Genomic DNA, 24,927 nt, shown 5'->3' on the forward strand with positions numbered 1-24,927 from the left:
AGAAACTTATTGTAATTCTCGCGGATAGACAATGTTCTTAGTTTGACCACCTGGAGCACAATTGAATAAATTGCTCTGTTTTCCTACACACAATCGTTTGAAATTCCTTGGTATCATTCGAATTCGAGGTAGCAGTACATCTGCTCCTTTATATTTTCTAGTTACAATGGTCGCTTTAATGAAATTTTTCAACCAAAGCACAGTTGTGGTGGGTCGATGTTGCGCAGTAACTAATATAATAGGCACACAAAGTTTCAATTGCAATACATGCGGTGCACAGTGTTGCAAAACGACGTTTTCACAATCAAAATTCAATAACTCCTGAATCATTGGTTTTGGAGAATGGATTTTTTCGAAGAAGTTTCTAGATAAAAAATATAGATGCATCTTTTGATATAATGAATTGAGTGAGTAATCCTCTAAAAGTGAGATAGAAAATTTATTTCCCCAAATAATTTTGCTAGAAGCTCGCTGTCTTCAGTAAAGTTCTAGAAAATATTATTGTGAAAAACTTTACTGAAGATACTAAAGCTCTATATAGTAACTGTAGCGAGATATGTAGGTTTACTTGGGATAGACCTCTTAAAACAGTTTTTCGAATATAACTTTTTACGATTACTTTTTATTATTAAAAGTGTCTTCTATAAAGTTGTTAAAAGCGATAAAATGCACATTTTTTATAACAACGATGAATCTGTAGCTCTTGAAACAACAAAGTTATTGTCAATTTTCGAATATTTTTAGGTCAATTTACATCTTAAGTAACTTCCTTAATCGCAAAAATTCGTAGAAAGAACTTTTTTCTTTCCATTAAATATAAAAACCCTCGTCTGACGGAGACTGCTGGGTAGGTTACGTATAAAATCAATACTCCTTAAAGCATGGTGGATCGACTGAATTAAATAATTCAGCACGATAATCCATAGATTTATATGCGTAACAGAATTTCCATCGATTTTATTTTGGATGGAGTAGTGTATGAAATTGAAGTCAATATACGCAATCAATTAATTCTTCAACGGATTGTATTATTTTACAAAATCATGTGGAAAGGTGGTCGAATTTATTGTTGCATCGATTAACATTTTCCCAATTCATATATCTAACTTTTTTTGGCGAATTGACCTGCGAAGGTGATTATAAGAATCATTCAATAAAAGAATGCACATATAGTGAAAAGTTCTGTTTTCGAAACATATTTCCAATGATATGAAGACATAACGGAGTGTTGATGGACGTGGGTAAAGTTAATTCATAAAAAATGGCGCATTTAAAAAAAAAATATTTTGGCGATACAGAGAGTGTTAGTATATTCATGCACTTTCCATATAATCACTGCACAATTGAATAATATTACTTCAAATATCATAGCAGAATACTGAAAATTGAGCCAGTGATAGAGAATCTCTACAGGTATCTCGTTGAAAACTTGCTTTGTGGTGTACATCATAAATCAAAATATATTGGACCAATCGCTTTCAAGGGTTGCACAGTTCTTCTACATATCCCCAGGTATTGATCGAAGCTTTTATTTTTTCTTCATATTTAAATTTTACGTAGCATTCTGCAGCTAAAAATGCAATTTTCGTTAAAAAAATAATAAAACTTATTTTTGTGAACAAAGTTATGATCTTTAATAATGTGAAGGAGAACTGTGCAAAATTTCAAACAATTTGGTTCAGTAGATTTTGAGTTATGCTGTACATCGCATTTATTCGAGGTGTCTCCTGAAGATTCACTGTAACACACCCAATTTTCAATATTTTGCGGTGAACATTTATGAAAATATTGCATGGACTGAATAGACTAACACTCTCGGAATCGCCATTTTTTTTGAGTGCGATATTTTTTTCAACAATAATCCTACCCCTTTAAGCAAGAACTGATTTCATCAGTAGGTGTCGACTAACGGGTAAAATTTGACAAAGATCGCCGATCACGCCACCAAATATACGATTGGTCCCTTTTATGGGTCATCGTGAATTCGTCCTATATAACAGTGTTGCATTCTTTCAGCATTTTGCTTACACCCGAATTTTGGTTGATATTGTAACGTTTTTACGTATTTTAGGGCAGAGCTGTTCGTCCATCATCCAGCAATGTTGATTTAACTTCAGATGAAGTGATCGCCAGTGCAATTTTCAATTTAATTTTCGACAAATTATTGCCATTCATCAGTATTATGCCACAGAGAACAGACATCCATGATCGAACAAAAATATTTAAAAAACGTGTGTAAACATTTGAATTAATATACGAAAAATACTAGCGCCTCCACACCAACCTATCCCAACTATCCGTCAAATCGATTCCGGAACCGGTTCGAAATCCTGGATGGATTCAGCATGGAATCTAGCTCAAAGAAAACAACCGATTCCAACTCTATCGGTTGACGTATTTGAGCTGGAATTCATCCTGGAAGTCCGAATCGGTTCCGGACTAGTTTGACTGGGTAGAGGAATAACTGCTGTCAATTCTGTCGCACTCAGCCACAAAAAAACATGACGACAGTAGCGCACCTGGTTTAGATATCCAAACTACCTTCGAAACTGTTAGAGATTTTACACAAGTTGAATGCTGAAGATGGACGTCTGTTCTCTGTGATTATGCTGTCATTCGCGTAATAGATCTCTATCAAATAAATTCTTGCCATTCCATTTATGTGCTGGTAAACATACATGCAACAAAATTGTAGATTTTTGAAGTAATTGACAGATATTGCATCAGAAACCCTCCCTCTCCTTCAGATTCCGAAACCAACAATCATGTCCACCTTCTTGGTGGAAGAAATACTTATGCCAAATCCTATATAATATATGTAGCTAAAAAAAGTTCTTCAGTACACCCCCCCCCCACCTCTCCTTTTCCTCGGCTTAGGTACTTCTCACCCTCCCCGTCCTGCACAAAAACCACCCCATGACCATCTCCTTAGTGGAAGAAATACTTATGTCAAAATTTTATTCATCGCTAATAATCACATTGAATGAATAGATAAGTTTACTTCAGAACTCTCTTCTCCCCCTCCCCCTTTCATGGTCCACTCCTATCAACCATTGGCTCAGTGGGAGAAATACATATGTCAAATACTAATAAATTTGGAGATATAAATAATTTTTGCCTAAAAAACAACCCCCCCCCCCCCCCTTAAACTCAGTGTACCCCCCCCCCCCCCCCTTCCCAAAAAAACGATGCCATGAACATCTTCTTGGGGGAAAGAATACGTATACCAAATTTCATCAAGATCGGACTTGCAGTTTAGAAGTAGTTAGCGGACATACATACAAACATACATTGATTTTTATATATATAGATTACTTGTGGATACACTGGAAGATAAACTAATGGCGTTTTCGTTTTTGACTCTGCACTACACCCCAGTTAAACTCATTCCGGAACCGGTTCGGATTTCTAAATGGAGTCATTATGGATTCCAAATCAAATGCAACAACCGATTCTGACTCAGAATCGGTTGTTGCATTTGATTTGGAATCCATAATGACTCCATTCAGGATTCCGAATCAAATTCCGAATGGTTTGACCGGGACCAGTGTAGTCGGTGCTACACTCATTCAAACCTGAGTGTAATCAGTCTATCTCTTTTTTTTTGCACTACACCGATGTAGCACCGAGAAAAAATGAAAGCGCCATAAGACTAATTTAATTTCTACCACTTTTTATAGTTTATTTCTGCTGCCTCTGTACTCCTTGCTGTCATTCGATTCCGTTCACGTTGGTAGCACAGAGGACAGACATCCATGATCGAACAAAAATATTTAAAAAACGTGTGTAAACATTTGAATTAATATATGGAAAACACTTGCGCCGCCACACCAACCTATCCCAACTATCCGTCAAATCGATTCCGGAACCGGTTCGAAATCCTGGATGGATTCAGCATGGAATCTAGCTCAAAGAAAACAACCGATTCCGACTCTATCGGTTGACGCATTTGAACTGGAATTCATACTGGAAGTCCGAATCGGTTCCGGACTAGTTCCCGGTCAAACCATTTGGAATTTGATTTGGAATCCTGAATGGAGTCAGTATGGATTCCAAATCAAATGCAACAACCGATTCTGAGTCGGATTTTGATTTGGAATCAATAATGACTCCATTCAGAAATCCGAACCGGTTCCGGAATGAGTTTAATGCCCACTGAGACGTCCAAAAAATTGTTTCAAAATCGTTCAACACGCCCTCTAAGAACGGTTGGTTTCAAAATCGTCCGATGAAGGACGTTCGTTGGACCAATTTGGACAACGTCCAAATAACCGTTCAGCGAACGTCCATCGTTGGACCCGTGTTGAACGATTTTGAAACAATTTTTTGGACGTCTCAGTGGGCGGGTCCAACGATGGACGTTCGTTGAACGGTTATTTGGACGATGCCCAAATTGGTCCAACGAACGTCCTTCATTGGACGATTTTGAAACCAACCGTTCTTAGAGGGTGGGTTTGACTGGGTAGAGGAATAACCGCTGTCAATTCTGTCGCATTCAGCCACAAAAAACATGACGACAGTAGCGCACCTGGTTTAGATATCCAAACTACCTTCGAAACCGTTAGAGATTTTACACAAGTTGAATGCTGAAGATGGACGTCTGTTCTCTGTGCTCTAACGGTTTCGAAGGTAGTTTGGATATCTAAACCAGGTGCGCTACTGTCGTCATGTTTTTTGTGGCTGAGTGCGACAGAATTGACAGCGGTTATTCCTCTACCCAGTCAAACTAGTCCGGAACCGATTCGGACTTCCAGGATGAATTCCAGCTCAAATACGTCAACCGATAGAGTCGGAATCGGTTGTTTTCTTTGAGCTAGATTCCATGCTGAATCCATCCAGGATTTCGAACCGGTTCCGGAATCGATTTGACGGATAGTTGGGATAGGTTGGTGTGGAGGCGCTAGTGTTTTTCGTATATTAATTCAAATGTTTACACACGTTTTTTAAATATTTTTGCTCGATCATGGATGTCTGTTCTCTGTGATTACATGAATATACGATGTGAAAAAAGTTTACAATTTCAATATGGTTTCACGTACTAAAAAGCACAAGGCGAATTAATTACGACCGGAGATACTCGTACAGTTTATTGCAGGTATTTAAACGTAAATTCAATCGATTATATACAAGAAGAGCAATACTTATAAAATGAAATCACTTTTCAGAATGCGAAAATGGAAACAAACTAAGCATTATATGAACCAACGAAAACTGTAACAAAGTTTGCTGATTTTCTTAACACTATCAACTCAAAGGATGTTTGGTAGGAGAAACAGCTATATTGGGAGATAATTATTCGATTAAGCAAATCATGTAAATATAATATGCATTACAATAAAATTCAATGCCTACATATTCATTGTCCGTCTTCCACTCTTTTTGATGACATAAGAAATGCATATGAATGTTATTTTAAATGCAACTAATAATCACTTGAAATTCACATAAAAATTTATATGGATTAATCTAGAAAGTATGTGACATTCCGATGAAAAATAAATGAACTTCACTTGACATATACATGCAGTGGACACTGATTTTAATTAGATTGACAACACAATTTTCTATGTGTGTAAAATGTAATATTTACGTGAAAAGTATTATGGAAAATATTTATATGTTTTTGCATGTGATTGATAAGTGATAATTTTTTTGAGTGTGAACAGAACAGTAGAAACACAGAGAACAGACATCCATGATCAAACAAAAATATTTTAAAAATGTGTGTAAACATTTGAATTAATATACTAAAAACACTAGCGCCGCCACACCAACCTATCCCAACTATCCAACCCAACCATGAATTCAAATGTTTACACACGTTTTTTAAATATTTTTGTTCGATCATGGATGTCTGTTCTCTGTGTCTATAGTTTTATATATTTTGTAGGCTCTCTCTGACACCCACTGAGAATAAAGTTGTAATTTTGTGATATTTAAAGTAGTTTCTCGTTGGATTTAATAAAAAAAAATCGCTATTGCTTGATTAGCTTTATCAAAATTAATTCATCCACAGAGAACAGACATCCATGATCGAACAAAAATATTTAAAAAACGTGTGTAAACATTTGAATTAATATATTAAAAACACTAGCGCCGCCACACCAACCTATCCCAACTATCCGTCAAATCCATTCCGGAACCGGTTCGAAATCCTGGATGGATTCTGCATGGAATCTAGCTCAAAGAAAACAACCAATTCTGACTCTATCGGTTGACGCATTTGAGCTGGAATTCATGCTGGAAGTCCGAATCGGTTCCGGACTAGTTTGACTGGGTAGAGGAATAACCGCTGTCAATTCTGTCGCACTCAGCCACAAAATAACATGACGACAGTAGCGCACCTGGTTTAGATATCCAAACTACTTTCGAAACCGTTAGAGATTTTACACAAGTTGAATGCTGAAGATGGACGTCTGTTCTCTGTGATTCATCTTTGAATTTAAAAAAAAAATGGTGGTTAAATTTTGGTGATTTAATTCACACGCTTAAATATCTGAAATACAGGTGGCGCTGTTTTAGTTTAGCTATTTGCCACTAGATGTCGCTACTAGTACCTCTAAAATATTTTGGCGGATGGATTTTTTGGTGGATAGTTTCACCCAAGTCTCCATTCAGGATTCCGAATCAAATTACTGGAATCAACACAGCGGGGAAAAAAGGCCAGCAGGAAAAACGAGCGCTGCGCCACCTACAGTCAAAAATTACACTACAAAGCCACGCTCTTTCCCGCTAACTTCACACATTCTAGCAGTAAAAAGTAATATATGCTCCGCCTTTTCCCGCTAGCTTCACACATTCTAGCAGGAAAAAATAATATATGCTCCGCCTTTTCCCGCTAGCTTCACACATTCTAGCAGGAAAAAGTAATATATGCTCCGCCTTTTCCCGCTAGCTTCACACATTCTAGCAGGAAAAAATAATATCAAGCATGATTTTTGAAAACAGCGAAACTCGCACTTGACCCAAACAGAGAAAACGGCGATGACATTTTCGAAGTTTTGTTTTAAATGTTATTTAAAAACCATACCGATTTTTACACCAATTATTCATCCAAAATGCTCACCAAAGACGCCTTTCCATTGAATGGAACGAACATTCGCGATCAAGACATTTAAAAGAGCGGATTGAAGAAAAATTAAAGTTGCGATGTTATTAGTATCACGCTCACAGTTTCGCCGTTTTACTTTCGTTGGTTTGGTATCTTTGTTGCACTTACGTTATTTCAATTTCGTCAATTGTGGTGACTAATCTTATCATTTTTTAATCAATTCTATGACTGAACTGTTCCGCCGAGGCAGTATGCCAATGAGGACAACCAACATTTGTAGTTTGTCACTTTTGAGCAGTGTGTTGAAGACAAATAAAGGTTACGTTATTCTGAGCATCACTCTTACACTTTCGACATTTTTCAATTAGTCGATTTTAGTGTCTCATTTTTGCTCGCATTGTCACAAGTATTTAGATTTGATCTACTGTAGGATAGATATAGATAATCAAAAATAAAAATGTGCGGAAAGTGCATTAGTGGTGCTTAGAATAACATTACTTGCATTCTTTTTCTCTAAAATATTGGCTAGAATTAAGGAACTGTGTGCTCTTGTTCCCCTTATAGAAACATTACCTATATTGAGCATTTTAGTAGAAAGATTGTAGTATATTTTAATGATTTAGTTACAAAAACCGATTAAACTAAAATAACGTAAGTGTTACAGCAGTACCAAACCTAACGTAACTAACATGACGAAACTGTATTTATGCACTGTTGACGTGTCAGTTGTTTGTTCGTCATTATTTCGATTGCGCATTTTTCAGCTGCATTACCGAATAATGAAACGAATGTTTGTCAGCTTGTACATTAAGATGCGTAGAATGCGGGGGAGTGATAATCTCAGTTTGTTTACATTTGTTAGTTACGGTGTTTTCAAAAATCATGCTTGATATATGCTCCGCCTTTTCCCGCTAACTTCACACATTCTATCAGGAAAAAATAAGATATGCCCCGCCTTTTTCCTGCTAACTTGACACAATCTAGGAAGGTAATCAAACATAAGGGCCCACCTTTTCCTGCTAATTTGGCAGGAAAATTGTAAATATAATCTTGCAAGGGTTTCTGCAGTAGAAAGACTTAATATTCGCGTTGCCTTTTCGTGTTGACTACATATTTTTCTTTTTTCAGGAATTAAAATATTGATTAAGTAACAATAGACAAAATTTTATCAATTAATTGACGCCTCACCCTGCTATTCTCAACATTTATTAAGCATTGCGACCGAAGACTTTTCAAAAGATTGTGAATTCCGCCGGTTGATTTTATTGATATTAACAATGCCTAACATATTCATTTGCAATGGGAATGTAATGCAAAATAAGCCGTTTAATGTTTATGAAAGATTCAAAAATCACAATTCCTTTTACGCAGAATGAAATAATAAGAAAGAAAGCAATGAAGGCAACCTGATAAATCTATCGATCCCTAATCAGTATATATCATGGGCCCTATTCTCACAGTCACGTCACGTAGTGACTAGAGCCAAATTTTCTTCTAGTCACTGGGTGACGTGACTGTGAGAATAGGGGCCCATATGTTGGCGTTTTATTCCTGCTAGTATACTAAGCAGTTCGTGAATGACTAAGCAGTTAGTTTCACGATACATATACAGTTCATGTGTGGGCAAGCATGTTCATGAACAGATTAATAAGAGAAACTACTTCCTTTCTGTTTAAGTATGCATGTCATCAAAAAATTGAATACAGATTTACTCGAAGATTATAATTATATTTTGTTTCAAAATTTATTTTAGCATTTATTAATACAATTTTTTATAATCGAATACCTAATCTAAAAACAGTTTATTTTACAACTCATATGCTTCATTATTTCCTATTGGTTCAAGCAACTATATAAGTATATCGGGGCCTTAAACAATTGAATACATTTTACCGGCAATCATTGGATGAAGCATCGTATTGATTCATTTGATTCTAAATTTTTAATACATCTATGTGAGGTTTCGTTCTGCAATTCTAGTAACAATGTTTTCTGTTTGGCAGTAGCGAGATGGCCAGATAGAGACCGATCTCAATATATCTGAGAGATTTTGATAAACAATTCCAGCTATTCATCAAAGATGGACAATTCAAGACGCCGATTGACATCATTGGCAACCTCTCATAGTTTCTCAACTGATTTCCAACGCGTCCACATTTTCTTAGTTGTTCGAAGTTCTCCCCACTTCTTCCGTTACTCGGTACATCATAAACATTTTATTGGCACCAGTCGAGTCGCCCACAGCGTGCTGAAAGGCAATTAACTGAAGATTAACATAGCAAACATTTCTTGCGACGTTACGCCAGAGCTTAGCTCAAACACGATGGCAGGAACAGCAACAGCGGTTCTCCTTTTTTCTACTATTACTAAGATTCTCTTAGTACCACAATGAGAAGGATGCACAAGATAAATATAATTGAGTCAAAGTATCCTCCAATAAATCGCGATTCACACTCATCCAGAGCTAGAGGACAGGTTGGCTAACTCATGTTCATTTTTCACGATATGCTTCTTAGTATATTTTACTCTGTATTCTTCGGTTGGCTTATTTCGGTCTGGGTAAATGACATACTTCGGAGTTCGGGCAATACTAAAATGGCATTTTCCTGATTATTAACTAATCTATACGCAATCAATTTCCGTTCCATACTAACCTGTGTGAAATGCAAAATACACGGGTAGACTAAATCTTCCGGATTGACAGTACTTGAGATGCTCATCACACAGATGGAATATTCTCTATCCGAACCATGCGAATTTCCCAGTACTTGGCAGCGAATACCTTGGTTCTCTATCATTTGTCGTCTGCCGATTGTGATGACGGAATGCAGCACCTGAAAGAATATGTAAAAACTTGTTTTAATTCACTATTGATTTTCTCTGAAGTGATTATATGCTAGCAAAAAATCATTGCCCCAATATCACTGCCTGTGATCATGCACGGCATAATTACGATTTTTATCAGGATTATGAAGTTAAGAAAAATGAAGTTAATAAAATCAGGCACGATAGAAAATATGCAAAATCGGGGTTGATGGTATCCCTAATAAAAAAAATATACACGAACTTTAACCCATATAGTCCAACGATTCCACATATTGTTTGGATGATACCCTGAACAGGTCGTTAAGGTTGGACAGAGAAAGGGTAAAATTCGCAAACGAAAAAAGTGTTTTTTTTTTCACACCGTATGTCAGATCTTCATAAAAATCAATCAGCAGTACTGTAACAACATTCTACATACGCTGATTGATTTTTATGAAGATCTGACATACGGTGTGGAAAAAAACTGCTTTTTTCGTTTGCGAATTTTGCGCATTCTCTGTCCAACCTTAAGCTCTTGGATCATAAGATGTTTATTAGGGATTATACATACATCATTATTGTAAGAAACTCCTCATGATGATGATTTAGTCAAATGATTTTGGGTGTGAGAGCGATCCAGCACACATGTAGGGATGCAAAACAATCGAAATGCTAACGCTTTCAACTTCTCGGTGTTGTTGCAAGTTGTTGGCAGTTGAAAATCAATAGTTTTGAATAAAAGAGATTATATTCTAGTTGCAGTTCAAAACTGGAAAATCCAACCAGCGACAATCGTATTTTCTCTGGTTCTAAACAATGGAATCACGTCAAAAGTAGTGCGCTATTTTCGTGCTATCCAGCGCACTACTTCCGACATCATGGATTAGCACTAAACAGGAGAAAAACCAATTGTCGCTGGATGGATTTTCCTGACTCCAAATCAGGAATATCTAATAAGAATACTTCTAAAAAGCATGGCTAATTTTGAGTGGCAGTGATTAGCAAGTAACGTAATTCATAAATAGGCCTTGTAGTATGTATTAATGGAATCAAAGAAGAATAGGCTGAGTGGAAATAAGTAACGTGGAATCAATAGGGGCCCTTACACGCGCAATAAAAGTGTCATTACTAAGTAGTGTCATTACTAGAATTGTATGGGAATTCCGTCATTACTCACCTTACACGATCATTAAAAGTGACATTACTGCTCAGTAATGACATTACTAGCGCCTCGTGTAAGGGGCCCTTACACGTTCATTAAAAGTGACATTACTGCTCAGTAATGACATTACTAACGCCTCGTGTACGGGGCCCTTATAGGGCCCCTTACACGTACAATAAAAGTGTCATTACTAAGTAATGACATTACTAAAATTGCATGGAAAATCCATCATTACTCACCTTACACGATCATTAAAAGTGACATTACTGCTCAGTAATGACATTACTAGCACCCTGTGTAAGGGGCCCTTATGGGAATTCCGTCATTACTCACCTTACACGATCATTAAAAGTCGCATTACTGCTCAGTAATACCATTACTAGCGCCTCGTGTAAGGGCCCCTGAACAGCTGTGTGAGTACACGAATGGAAGATACGCACCAAGCAAAAGAAGTTAACGTTAGTCATGATGGGTGGAGCGAAAGAGACAACTAGTACCACGACGCAATGTTAATCGTGTTCGCACATGGAGCTCGACAGTACAAGTCTCGACAAACGGCTGAAAAGCCACCTGTCAAAATTCTCCTTGAAAGGAAATTCCGGACAAAACGTTACTTGCTAATCACTAGGGTCCCTTACACGAGGCGCTAGTAATGTCATTACTGATCAGTAATGTCACTTAATGATCGTGTAAGGTGAGTAATGACGGAATTTCCATACAAATCCAGTCATGTCATTACTTAGTAATGATACTCTTATTGCGCGTGCAAGGGCCCCTACTGATGTTGGTAGTAAACGAAGGAGAAAAGTTTTCTCTTTAGCGGATCCTACACGAGACAAGGATATTGTCAATAAAAATATTGACAAAACTGCTTCAATACGTCAATCCCATTTGATTTCTACATGATCAATATTTTAAAGATGCACTAGCACCATCAATATATTATTCAACAATCGATTTATTGACAATATTTCTGCCCGTGTAAGGTCCGCTTTTCATTAACTGCTATGAACTGTGTAACGGTTTATCCGGAATTTCCTTTCAAAGATAATTTTGACAGTTGGCTTGTAGCGGTTTCTTTGTCTGGCCCCATTGGTCTAAATAACACGGCGACTTATGCGCCACTCTCCTGGGAGAGATCACCTGTCATGTTTAGTTACCCGGCTTTAAAGGTAATTGACTCAATGGTCAGGCAAACTACGAACGGCCGCACAAATTATCAAACAACCAACGAGAACTTCCCAATTTACCCAGATTCTCCGGAAGGATATGAATGCTTTCGTGTCATTCTACGAAGTTGACCGTCTCAAAACAATGGATTAGAGTTTTCTGCACCTGTCAATAGAAAAGCGAGCGATCAAATTCCTTCCAACATCGTATACGTACTCCGGATCAAGGCGGCACTGTTAGCTAACGCAAAACGCTTCATCTAGGAAAACATCACGTCTATTTCATTATTTCTCGACAAACATATGATTACGGCCTAAAAGCTAACTGTTAAAATCCATTTTGAATGGAAATTCCGGACAAACCGTTACACCAACGTTAAAACAACCGAGTCAGAATGTCTGGTTGATTTCCCCGAATGAAAAATATGTATTAGAAAAATGATTTTTTTTAAACAACATTATTGTTTGGGTATAGAATCCGGTACAGATTTTTCTATGGAAGAGTGCAGATGGAAAAGATTTTTCAACTCCCGGTACAGATTTAATTGTGGCAACACTGGTTCCAGCGGCTTATTCACGAACCTGATGCTGGCAGCGGTGCTATAAATTTCAACTTCTCGGGTTCGGTACTATAAATTTATGTCGTTTTCGATTGAAAACCTAGAAACTAACCCAGGTTAGTTGCTTCAAACAAACGTTTTTAATGGAACTGAGTTGGGTTCTCGCAAAACAGCGGTGGTGTGAGCGAACCCGAAATATATTTCAGGTTGGAACCCAACCCGGTTTTCAGTTCAGTGACGGTTTGCCAGCAGTTAAGTCCGAAACTGAGCTAGTTTCTGCCTCAAGCGAAAACGACATTAAACTCCTCGGGTTCGGGTCGGATCCGGGTTTTTGAAATTTTAAACTTTCGGGTTCGGGTTATTCGAATTTAAAATTTTTGGATTCGGGTAGGGTTCGGGTTTTGAACAGATCACATTTCTTGACACTATACGTCTATACACAACACCCTTTTTGTAATAACTAATTTTACTTCGTGATGCAAATGGATGACACATATAACCGTACTAAATTTTACCACCTTTAAATCGCTAGAATTTGTCATATTTGCTGTATTTATAGTCATCTCTTCAGATTCACGAACTGCGCGACTTATTTTATTTTTTAGGTGAGCACTCATGATACAGCGTTCAATAATAAGTGTTTTGCATCTAAAATCTCTACACACTCAATTCGGCTCGGTAATTTCCCAACAGCCGTGTAGTCAGTAAATTTATAAACTGAAATCTCAGTAAAGTGAGATTTGTTTGCTGATTTTCGGCGGAAATATTTTCCGAGTCTCAGCTGTCAAACTGAGATCTCAGCAAAAAAATTGTTTACTGAGATCTTAGCTGTTGAGATTTAGGCAAAAGATGCGAAAAAGCTGAGATTCAGCAGAAAAAATTAAGTGTGTATAAGATTTATTTTTTATAATCATCAATAAACCAAGTCAAACGAAATTTGTTAGAAAATATTGGTTCGACTTTCCACTACGGAATATACATTTTTACATACTTAGAATGCCGTTGCCGCCCGGGGACCAACCAGTAACGAGGGCGACGTCGTGTAAACTGTCGAATACGATGTTATGCTATATATTTATATATATATATATATATATATATATATATATATATATATATATATATATATATATATATATATATATATATATATATATATATATATATATATATATATATATATATATATATATATATATATATATATATATATATATATATATATATATATATATATATATATATATATATATATATATATATATATATATATATATATATATATATATATATATATATATATATATATATATATATATATATATATATATATATATATATAATGCTATAGTTAGAAACAAATGCTCCATCGGTTTATGTAATAAAACGAGAATTTTATTCTTCATTCAATGACCCAAGGCTTATTTAATACGTGTAGTAAATTATACAACACTACTCATGCAGAAATGGTTTTCGCTAAAAAATGGAAATTTTGATTAGGTACGACGGGCAAGGTTGTTTGAAACTGCCATCATTCAGCATTTTGTTTCCACATGAATTAGCAAAGACATAATCCTATCGACCGGGCACACTATTTACCGATCATAAATTTTGATGGATCGGAGACAAATAGCATAATATGAATTTATTTATATTATTAGATCTCATTATTTTCGCACATTAATAATGAAATGATATTTAATATTGCTGCTGTATCGGCACCCGTGACAGGCTTTTAAGCCGTAATCGTATGTTTGTCGAGAAAGTGATTTTGAACACGTGTTTTAAGCGGACCCTACACGAGACAAGAATATAGTCAATAAAAATATTGACAAGACCGCTTCGATAAGCGGACTCTACACGAGAGGAATATTGTCAATAAAAATATTGACAAGACTGCTTCAATACGTCAATCCCATTAAAATTCTACAGAATCAATATTTTCAAAATGTGCTTACGCAATCAATATATTGATCAATAATTGGTTTATTGTCAATATTTTTGCTCGTGTAGGGTCCGCTATACGTCAATCCCATTTGAATTCCACAGGATCAATATTTCCAATATGCCTTCACACCGTCAATGTATTGATCAATATTTGGTTGATTGTCAATATTTTCGTTCGTGTAGGGTCTGCTTTATACGAATTTATGCACTCGAGATTGCATGTAAAATGTGTGCTTGAAACGAGCGCAGCACAAGGGAAAGCATTGTGTTTGATCGGACAAGCTCAGTCGCCTGTTGAACGACACTGCATAGCGTATCTCAACAGCCAGTGCACTGTTACACTGTTCTCTTAAGCGGGCCCTACACGAAACAAGAATATTGTCACTAAAAATATTGACAAGACTGCTTCAATCCATCAATCCCAATTTGAATTCTACAGAATCAATATTTTCATATCGTTACACGATCAATATATTGATCAATAATTGGTTTATTGCCAATATTTCTGTTCGTGTAGGGTCCGCTTTATATGTATGGAGATGAGTAAAGCCATGTCAAGTGATCCTCGAATTTTTCGCAAAATCACCGATTTTCATGAGATATATTTTATTGTATAGGGATTATGGTGAATGGCTTTTGGTATAAATATTTCGTTAAAACTCCTTTTTTTCTTTAAGTTATTAACCCTTAAACTTTATTGCATGATAAAATTGTAAATTTCATATCTTAAAAACTACTGAAGATAATTGAAAGAATTTTTGTACACTTATAGAATGATATTTATACTATCTCATAAAAATATTTCTACTGTATAATTATCTGAATAACGCTACTTTGCGTCTATTTAAAAATTTCAATTGCGTTTTTTCTTGTGTTCTTCACGCTAAAAAATTTCAAAAATTACATCAAATTACGCGTCAATCTTTCACCTTCAATAATCTGTATTGATAATTTATCATTTTTGTTCCTATCGAGAGTTATGGATGATTTTGTGACAGTGCACTCTTTGAACGCACGGCTCACTTTGATGCAACCCGCGAGAACTTACATATTGGCAACGCCGCACGTCTCAACGTCAGAATGCGCATCGCTTTGGAAGAGCGTATCTCTTGTTCAAAATTGCTATCTCTGATATAAGAGTAAAAAGACAAGCTTTTCTTTACGGATTATTAAAGGTGAATGTCTTCCGAGTAATTTGCATGGCTTTTAGCGTTATTATATGTTTCAGGAGTTATTTAATTTTTTGTAATTCAATGTCTCGAACCGGCGCGCCGGATATTGGCAGTCGCTGTGTCAACTTGAGCAGTGGGCATGTTTGAATCTGTATGGACACGACTTTTTTTGCAAATTGACATATTACACCACTTTTTATCGTCAGTTGGTTCTGTCTAGGTGGTAGCATGGTATATTTTCTCGAAAAAAAAAAATTGTTTTTATATTATCAATATGGGTCGACCAAACGAATGTTGTATTTTGTTAAAAAGTAGCGATGGTTTTGAAATAAAGATCAATGATGATTCACTGAAATTTAATGAAGTAAATAATATCTTACTAAAACATGGACAACCACCAATTAACAGAATTATCAGAAGCAATAGGGATAAAGAAAACACGCCTATATCAATGCGATTGGAAAACAGATTTAAAGTAAACTTTTTTCACAAGACACATCGTTGTATTTTTAGGAAGATCACTAAGTGAGCATAAAAACGAAAAGTAAAATGATGTTCTCCTAAGATGTTCCATGTTCCTGTATAATGTTGTAGACTAATATTGCATTTGGATAAAACATAGATGTAAAAAAGGGTTTTCGTTTTTACCTGCTGCTACACCGGTGTAGTGCCAAAAAGATATAGACTGATTACACTCAAGTTTGAATGAGTGTAGCACCGACCACACCGGTGTTGTGCACTGTCAAAAACGAAAATGCCATAACAAAAGTGTCTTTGAAGATAGCAATGACATAAGCATATTACATAAGTTAAGTTTCGGTTATTTACAATACAGTTTAATTTCTAATAACGTTAAATTGTAATAAAAAAGTAATCATTAAACAACTATTGTATTTGTTGTGAAAAAATATAAAAGTATCTCGAAATATCCGGAAAACATTCACCTTTGATAATCCGTATAGAAAAGTTTGTTCTTCTGCACCAATCTAGAAATGTGGTTTCATTTAGTCATGCGATGCACACTTCCAACGCGATGCGCATTCTGCCGTTGAGACGTGCGGCGTTGCCAATATGTATGTTGTCGTGGGTTGCATCAAAGTGAGCCGTGCGTTCAAAGAGCGCATTGTCACAAAATCATCCATAACTCTCGATAGGAACAAAAATGATAAATTATCAATATAGATTATTGAAGGTGAAAGATTGACGCGTAATTTGATGTGAATTTTGAAGTTTTTTAGCGTGAAGAACATAAGAAAAAACACAATTGAAATTTTTAAATAGATGCAAAGTACCGTTATTCAGATAATTATACAGTAGAAATATTTTTATGAGATAACATAAATATCATTCTATAAGTGTACAAAAATTCTTTCAATTATCTACAGTAGTTTTTAAGATATGAAATTTACAATTTTATCATGCAATAAAGTTTAAGGGTTAATAACTTAAAGAAAAAAAGGAGTTTTAACGAAATATTTATACCAAAAGCTATTAACCATAATCCCTATACAATAACATATATCTCATGAAAATCGGCGATTTTGCGAAAAATTCGAGGATCACTTGACATGGCTTTACTCAGATGTCAAGTGTTTTACAGCGCAAATTCGTTAGTTGGGTCACGACTGCGCCCCAACTAGCGAATCGTATCCGTTAATTGGGGCAACTGACAGCTGACAAAAATTACCCAAGGGAAACGCTGATTTTTTGTTTTCTTTCATAAAAAACAAGCAAAAATATTTTACAATTCACAAAAGTTGGCTGTTTCATTCCAGTTTAAAGTTGTTTTTTTGTGACAAAGTATGTCATTAGTGTTCTTTTTGCCATCAATTATTTTTTGATAAATTCCTTCGCATAAAACAGGTAATGGATACACCGTCGGGAAAAAGCCGATAAAGCACAAACATTCTACGTTGCCACTAGCTAAAAAAGATTGGATAATGTGATTGAATACATCACAGATGACCTTCAAAAGTTACTAAACTAACGTCTCTGCGACACAAACTAATTGATGCTGAATGGACGAAGCGAAATATTTAACGCATTTATTTCACTAAAATCATTCCGAAATATGAATTCAAAAAATAAAATTCCATTGAATTTAAAACTATGATTTTTTCTGGATCGCCACAGAAATCAACCAATGAACCCCTTGAAATCAATGACATTCAAACGTCAATCAGTTTTTGACTCAGTTTTGACATAAGAGTGTCTTTTAGTTGGGGCATGCCCCAACTAGCGAACACCCAACTAACGAACAGCCCAACTAGCGAACACCCAACTAACGAATTTGCGCTGTAGTGCCCAAAAAGCAACATTTTGGTATAGAATAACTTTTCAAACAAATTTTCGCAGACAAAGCTATATTTATACGAATCTGTAAAGCTAACATTATCAAATCCAGTGATAATCATTTATCGCGTTCTGTCTCTTGCATGCTAAAACTCGCATGCAAGAGACAGCACTCGGGACTCGAACCCAGGTGCGCTGCGTACAAGGCAATCGATTTACCAACTATGCTACGCCCACCCCCCAGCATACCATATTTTTTACTGTAGGAAAACGGAATTAAATAGAACCTAGTTACAACTATAAGCCTTGGGCTTGTATGATTGGAATAATATATAATCCAGTGTCGGTCCCCAAAAACCTTATTCGCGGGGCCAGTGATTTCGTCTTTCCTTATTCATATTGGTCAATTGTCAGAAGTAGCCCAGGAACCTAAAACCAAAACATACAAAAATTACAGAGATGATCATACTGGAAAGTTCTCTAGGGTAGAAACCAATACAGATCTGGTCAGATCATCATCAGATGGAGAAATCTGAACTCCTAATTTTATCAATCAGAGGGTTTCCCCAGAAGAACAATACTCCGTTGTCAAAGGATGCGAAAAATCTTTTGGTCGGGCCGCCCTCCTCTATTCGCTCTCTCCACTATGGAACAACATGCTTCATACTTCCTCCCTTTGCCCATAAATGTGTAGTGTAATTTATAAATGGCCTCATAATAGAATTTTATGGTCGTTTTTGAGTATATGTGTTAGCATGCAAGAGACAGCAGGCGACAAAAGGTTATCCCTGTATTTGATAGCGTTTGCTTTACATATTTGTATGAATATGGCTTTGCCTGCCAAAATTTGCAGATTGAAATATTATTCCATATCAAAAAGTTGCTTTTTGGCACCAAAGCTTCTGATAACTCCAAAGATGTAAGAGATAAAAATAAACTTGCTTTGCAAAAATTGTGTATTTTCTTATACCGAACAAAATCATAGAATGTTTTGAAATTTTAAAATATCACCAGGAAAAGTTCTTCTTGAAAAAAGTAGTTTTCAGGGGTGTATCATAGAAAACTCCACAAATGTCTATTAAAATCGACAGATTGACACATAGTCTCTTCAGCAAAGTTATTGCTTATGATATTCTCTGCAATTTTGCTGAATAAAGTTTTTTATGTTCATAAATGACCAAATAAAAATTTTCTTCTCAGCTTTAGGGGGATTAGTCACCAAACTAATATTTTTCTAAAATGGGAATCATTTTATAAATAAACTTTGCTGAAGGTGTCTTCTAGCTCAAAGGTCTTATAGCTCAAAAAATCGTTTTTTCGTGGTCAAAACAATTTCGATCACGTTTTTGCCACTTTGGAAACACGGTACACCGGCGGACCCCCTGTGCATTGAAAATGTTCAAAACTATTGATTTTCTACTGCCAATAACTTGCCCTTAGATGTAAGAAACTTTCCCAAAAAGTTGAAAAAAAAAACTTTTCGGCTCGTTGACACCCCTAAATCGCAATCATGGCTGATACTTCTCACTTGTAATTTTTTTCCGAAATGCTCGCAGCAGATAAAATTATGTCGTGACACCCTCTCAGTTATCAAATTCAACCATAGATCAAAAGCACCACTGATAGAAGGCAAGAAAAAATCGGTAGTGATTTTTGTGAGATGATCTTTTGATAGTTAAGAGAGTGATGATTGTGAAAACGTCTATTACATTCTTATTACACTTAGGACGTATATACGAGCGCACGACAGCCACGAACCTGGTAAATAATATATCGACGCTGACACACTTAAATCAGGATATAATATTTAATTAGCTTGATCAACATTAGTTCAATGTTGTCTTCATGCTATAGACTATTTTGGAATGCAATATTAAGACTACCACTTATCCGCAATAAAACAAGCTCGGAAAAACTGTTGCACAACCAAGGTGTCTCATTGTCAAAGGCAGCACTGTCGATCAATCATCCCATAAAAAGTGGTAAAGGACGCGAACAACAATAATGGATCGCCTCCACATACGATAAACAAACGAATAAAATAAAAATGTCAAAAATAAATACAATTTATGCAATAAAATACTCAATATCACACACACAAATATGGCAAGTGTTGTGAGCATACTGCAACGATGCGTCATGTCTTACAGTTCCTCTAACACCAGAACCACATGGCACGAAATCCATATAACGAAAATGAACCATCACCATTGTTATTTTTCAGTCTGAAAAAATCAATTTGTGCAACGCACGATACGAAAATAAGTTTGGCAAGAAAACAAAACTTTGGCCGCACACAACCCTTTGGGAAATTGTCGCCTTCTTTTTCAATAGATTTCCCAAATGTTTCCTTGGTCGGTGCTCGGAAAATTCGACGACTGACTTAAAAGACCAGCACCACACCCTCTAAACAACCGTATCAAGGTAAAATGGGTTGAGCATAAGCACTATTTACACCTATCCGATCTGTTTCAGTGACGGTTCAGTACCATGTCCGTGCCAATATTATTTCATGCAATTCAAATGCGAACATTCACACTTGTCCGGAACGCTGCCGTGTAGGACAAGTGAGAATGCTCGCATTTGATATGTATGAAAGAATATATGTGTCCGTGCACAGAACTAAACCGTCATTGAATCTGATCGGAAAGGTGTAAATTTGGCTTTAAAATGGCAGATCAAGATAATTATGTGGCTGAAAAAGAATATACTAATCATATTTACTAGCAGTTAGTGCTGATCGTTGAAAAAATCTTGGAAAGCGAGAAATTGGATTCTTTTTCCTTTTCTTCAGTTTCCAGAAAAAAATGAAACGGCAAAACCTTCTTATACCTGCGAAGATCATTTTCACATGGAAAATATTTAACGACGCGGATCCAGATTCTTCAACTGACACAGAAATTGTTATTCCCGCAAAAAGAAATAAATTGGGTAAATTTCAATCACAAATGATACGTCGTGAAATCGTCATCTCAACAGACATATGGGATTTTCGATTGATTGACACCGGTGTAGTGGATTGCACTGGTTTTGCACTTTCTAGCAGAAGTGTCAATGGAACATACCCAGTTGTCTGCACTTCGGCTAGAAAGTGCAAAAACAGTACAGTTTCAGTGCACTCCACTACACCGGTGTCAATCAATCGAAAACCCCAATAGTAACCACTCACCAGTTTCATCTCCAGTGGCCGACACTAGTAGATCGACACACGCCGTGTTGGCTAAAACATTGATCTTGTACTTGTTTACCACAATGTTGGACGGATCATTCACTCTGTCCAATAAGCTGTCGTGCTATTCCTTTTTCATCTCGGTTTGACCTATCAGAAACAAGCGCTTCACAAACTCCTGCACATCTTTGATAAAATATAATACAGCGTAGGAAAATCTGAAAAAACATACAATGAAGCTTGGCGGACTAAGTAGTTCTTATGACTCACCATTTTGCAAAATTTCCTTCAAAAGGGTCACCATAACCAGGTTGATTATTTCTTAGCTTTTATCTGATGCAACGCGTAAATATCTCCGGCTTGCTCAAGGTGTTCCAGCGTCTCCTTGGTGAGCAGCTTTTTGGCTAGGGTGAATATCGTCTGCAAATCACTGATGGCAAAATGAAGTCGATTTTTCCGCTCCGGAGAGTCGCAAAAACGCAGGTTGAGGAACTGGTTAAAACTAGAGCCATATATGATGGAGAAAAAGTACGTCGTCGGATCGTATGAGACGGAATAAAACGAATTGTTTTTTGGTATGCTTTTTAGGTGACTTGTTCCGGTGATTCGACTCTTAAGCTAAACTGTCTGATTGCATCGCTTTGCTTTAAATCAGTGTTCGAGCTTGTTTCCAGTCATTTTGGTGTTGGGATTACGCCCCGTGGAAAAAGCCGGCATAATAAAATGGATCACTTGTTGCGTATCGTCCCATAGATCTTCCTAAAACTAGGAGCACTGGGATTGATGCATTGTATAATATAATTGCTGGTAAAGTCACGTAGTGTCGTTTTCCTTGCACCCTTTGATCATGTTCGTGTCTACCGCTAAAACCTCGACCTGGTTCAAGGCTACTTCATCGCGACTCTCAACGCATCCCACCGCAATGTCTGATAGTAAACTATTGAAGCAAAACTCGGCCTGCTGTATTTCTGAAAAAGAAACAGCTACAGCTCGTATATTGTATATTATAATTCCAACTTACTATCGATTTATTGGGCTTGACGTCTCGATCCATACTGCTCCGGGAAGGGCTTTTGAAGGCCTCAGCAAAAAAGGTGATTTCTTTCTCGTACTGATTATCACTTTCTATATAATCCCGAGCACTGAAGTCGAGACAGAAAACTCCTGCCGCATTTTCCTGATACAAATTTTCTCCATTTGTCAGCTTGTGATGCGAATTAGCGAATTGCTCATCGTGATGGAAAATGTTTACAGAGCTGCACAGTGGTGTACCTAGCCCAAATTCATGGCCAAAATTATTTTGCATGTTTTTAAGCCTTATATGTCAAAGAATGGTAAAGTGATTTATTATTGTTTTGGATTATATACGAATAAATAATCAACGTATTAATCCTCCTAGCAGTGTAATGCAGCGCCGAAATAAAGAAAAACTAAAGTTTTTCTTTAGTGCACTTCCGTAGTTCCTTTTTCAAATTTGCCAACACCTTATAAACATAGGAAATTGTTCCAGTATTTGAAAACGATATCTTCTTGTGAACTTTTTTATGCTTTAATCAAAAACCATTATGGATTTGAACCATCCATTATAAGGTTTTTGATTAAAGCATAAAAAAGTTCACAAGAAGATATCGTTTTCAAATATCACACTTTAAAGAATTCAAAATTTATAATATACCAATAATGAACAAAATTTCTTAAAAACTACAACATTCTACAACAAATTGTAAACAAAATTTTTAATACTGTTATTCAGATATTTGTGAGTGATCTACAGGAAAACGTGAATAAACTTTCTAATTAATAGGCTATATATACACCAAAAAACGCATTTATATATTCAGTATTCAAATTCACAACATATACAAACTGAACAAATGACGATTCACCTACGTTTAGATGAAACTTGTATAATAGTCATAATGAATCGGAATGGCTGAATAGATTATTAGATAAACGTCTAATTTTTTTATTATATTGATTAAAATGGTATCAAAATCGCAATAGAAAAGAAAAATACATACGGAGACAATAAATAAATAATTGTATACATTCTCATACTCACATACATACTCACCTAATCAAATTCTTCTTGTCACTTGAGATGATTTCGATCGTGATCCGACAAATGGGCGAAACTAACAAATGTACACAAACAGAGATTTGATTAATATCTGAAAGAGGAGTAAAAATACTTTATAAAAAATATAAAAACTCATTTATAAATATTTCACACTTCATGAAAATCAATAAAAAACAAAACGGCGGATCCGACTTTCGACTGTAAACAAAAAGCCAGGCGGGTTACGCCTCTGCATTTCTAAGAAGTGTATACAGGCGAAATTGACAGCATCATTGTTTACAAGGTCCGTAAACAGACTCGCCCTAAACAAAAACCAAGTGCTTGTTACGCCCAGGGGGAATAACAAATTTTCCCCTCCAGCGAGCACGGCGAAAGCCACATTTGATTTTTGTTTTTTGGCGACACTGCAGGGCGAAATTGAGAGTCGTCAAAACAAGAGGGCGACTCAAAAATGGCCTAATCAACATTTCATAACAACACTCGGCGAAATAATCTGTTTTCAATTTTATCAACGAAAACGTTATTATATAAAACATTTTAGTTATGCTTCCGAAAACTAGTATTGTTTCAAAGTGTTTCAATACATTTGAAGGCGCAGTATGCAAACACTGTTAAAATACGATTTAATTTTCTGAACCGAATTTTCAAAGCTATTTTTCTCGATTCGATATCATTGCGACTACGGCCCTTTGGTCGATTCATGATCGATTTGTATAGTCTCAACAAAGGTTTTGTTTCTTATTTTGTCTATTTCAGCAAAAACATATTATTTACAAACTGCTGTAAAAACGGCAATGGGATCAATTGGGAATGTTTTTTTTCGTGGAACGGGGAGAAGATAACCCAAATAACCGTGTCCTTAAAACGGAACTGCCTAACAAGGAATTTTTCCACTTCCAAAGTTTAAATAATATTGAAAAAATTGGCATTTTTTAAACCCAAAGAAAAAGACATAACAAAAATAGGTCTGTTTTGATTATAGTGCGTTATGAAAATGACGATTTGGTACTAGTTTTTGGGTAATATAGAAAATTATGGAAGAATGTAATACAATGTTAAAAAATCTCTAGAATTTACCACTTTTAACTACTTACATATAAAAATTGTCAATTGAAAAACCTCTTTTTCTGAAGTCATTCATTTGAGTATGGTTCGAAAAACAAGTTGGTTGAAAAAATAGGCAAAAAGACAAAAAGCTATTTTTGACTATTTCGGCCGGGGTTTGGTACTAACTTCGTCGTTGATGATCCTATACCGATGATGTTCTCTTCATTTGACTGCCACTTGAAATATAAAACCAGATTGTGAGGCATTTTGGTTTTGTAAATAATTGAACAAATACCTATTATGTAGTTTTTTCATGCTCACTTCACGAACCTAGCAGGAATTTTTTTTTAACTTTTTTTGATTTGATACTTGCTCCGCCCACTCTAGTTAGAATTTGTTGTTGTTGATTTTTCCCGCTCACTTCACGAACTTAGCGGGAAATTTTTGTTATTTTTTCCAAGCTTTCAGGTTTT

General features: G+C 35.9%; 1 long non-coding RNA gene across 8 annotated transcripts; it reads right to left on the minus strand.

Moving 5' to 3' along the window:
• Window positions 1-8,792: 8,792 nt before the first annotated feature.
• LOC131677902 (uncharacterized) lies at window positions 8,793-24,868 on the minus strand. Of its 8 annotated transcripts, XR_009303456.1 has the most exons (9): window positions 24,750-24,868; window positions 24,502-24,690; window positions 23,402-23,498; window positions 22,349-22,599; window positions 21,598-22,295; window positions 21,328-21,545; window positions 9,706-9,885; window positions 9,353-9,641; window positions 8,793-9,299 (listed from the first exon to the last, which is right to left on the minus strand). It is a non-coding gene; the product is annotated as an uncharacterized LOC131677902 (long non-coding RNA). The 8 variants fall into 8 exon arrangements; XR_009303457.1 differs by having other exon boundaries at window positions 8,793-9,641; window positions 23,402-23,462; XR_009303459.1 differs by having other exon boundaries at window positions 8,793-9,641; window positions 23,390-23,462.
• Window positions 24,869-24,927: the final 59 nt, after the last annotated feature.

This window comes from Topomyia yanbarensis, chromosome 1, assembly GCF_030247195.1.
Source record: "Topomyia yanbarensis strain Yona2022 chromosome 1, ASM3024719v1, whole genome shotgun sequence".
In the NCBI taxonomy this organism is placed as follows: Eukaryota; Metazoa; Arthropoda; class Insecta; order Diptera; family Culicidae; genus Topomyia; species Topomyia yanbarensis.